The sequence below is a fragment of the Delphinapterus leucas genome, chromosome 2 (genome assembly GCF_059928025.1).
Source record: "Delphinapterus leucas isolate spDelLeu-1000000601 "Yukka" chromosome 2, BTC_Dleu_Yukka2, whole genome shotgun sequence".
In the NCBI taxonomy this organism is placed as follows: domain Eukaryota; kingdom Metazoa; phylum Chordata; class Mammalia; order Artiodactyla; family Monodontidae; genus Delphinapterus; species Delphinapterus leucas.
This window is the reverse complement of record NC_143130.1, coordinates 165217142-165218649: the sequence shown is the minus strand read 5'-3', so window position 1 is coordinate 165218649 and position 1508 is coordinate 165217142. Positions and strand designations below refer to the sequence as shown.

General features: G+C 34.7%; 1 non-coding gene across 1 annotated transcript; it reads left to right on the top strand.

The window, feature by feature from the left end:
* The first annotated feature begins 1145 nt into the window (after positions 1-1145).
* LOC115802963 (small nucleolar RNA SNORD83) lies at positions 1146-1227 on the top strand. Its single transcript, XR_004023550.1, has one exon. It is a non-coding gene; the product is annotated as a small nucleolar RNA SNORD83 (small nucleolar RNA).
* Positions 1228-1508: the final 281 nt, after the last annotated feature.

Here is a 1508-nt window from a genome sequence, read left to right as displayed (position 1 = left end):
CTTTAAATTTTTGGAAAAGTTTTCTATATTCACAAATATTTCATGTTGTTATTGTATATGTATTCATTTTTGTTGTTTCTGCAACTAATATATTGTTGAATCTCCTATCTAGAGCAACATGACATAGCACAGAGAATGCATATATGTGAAGATAGAGGCAAAGGGGTGTCAGATGAGGCCATAATTCTTTGAAACTTTGCACCAATCTTTGGATTTCTGCTGGCCATGGAATGTTCTGGTTCTTGATAGGGGATCCCCCAGCTGAATTGTGATTTTTACTTAAATTTTGAGTCATAGCAATATTGGCAATGGCATGAGGAATGGGACTTAGTAAACTAGAAACACATTTTTTGAACAACTGAAACTAGTTTGAGGAAGATCTTATGGAAAAAACTGAACAAACATTTTGGCCAGCCCAATATATCTCTTTTTCCTCAATTGATATTTGAAGTCATAAAAAATCAAATATGGGTAAAACACAGTAAGAAATTATAAAACATATCCACCAATACTTGAATCTTACTATAGCACAATAGCTGTACAGTAAACGTACGTTTTGTCAAATTGAATCTCGAGCAAGTATAATTACTTATGGAGGTGATACAAGATCATTATTAAAAGCTGGTTTTGTCAGCAGGATGCAGGCATTCTAGGAGCTCTGACCTCAATATATATGTAAATGTGCAAGTTAAATTCTTAAATGTAGCTCTCAGATCTGACAAAAGTCAAAGCCATCTTAAAAATAATGCTGACTACATTGAATAAAATGTTGTTCTTAGGTCTTCTACAATTATACAACATATAACATGATTTATTTATTTTTTTACTTATTTTTTTTTTTTTTGCGGTACGCAGGCCTTTCACTGCTGTGGCCTCTCCCATTGCGGAGCACAGGCTGCGGACGCGCAGGCTCAGCGGCGTGTGGGATCTTCCCAGACCAGGGCATGAACCCGTGTCCCCTGCATCGGCAGGCGGACTCTCAACCACTGCGCCACCAGGGAAGCCCAACATTTTTAATATATCATCTTCATATTTTCCATTAAAGATTCCTTAGACTTTTTTCCAATGGAATATGTTCATTTTTATTTTTTAAAATCAGTAGATAATTTGTGATATGCTGAAGAGACACAAATACCAGCTCTTTAGGCTATTGATATTTTCACTTTAAATTGTGAGCTCATAGAATGCAGGGTCCACATTTGTATCTCTCACACTTAACTGATGCCTTGAACATCACAACCGTGCAATAAATGACTTTGAACTTAACAGAAATAAGACTAAGGAGCCAGTTGTGCATTCCTGGTACTTCATACTTAACAACTGCATCAGCCCATTTCTAACACATTTTGTTACCTGATATTTTTAATATGTGTATAAAAAAAATCAATACATGATTTGTGATACTTTTAATGGATACTAAACTAATAAAAGAGCTTTACTTTATCAGACAAATTAAGGCCTGGCACAGATTTAATAAATGTTTATTGAATGAATTCATTTCAAAGTCA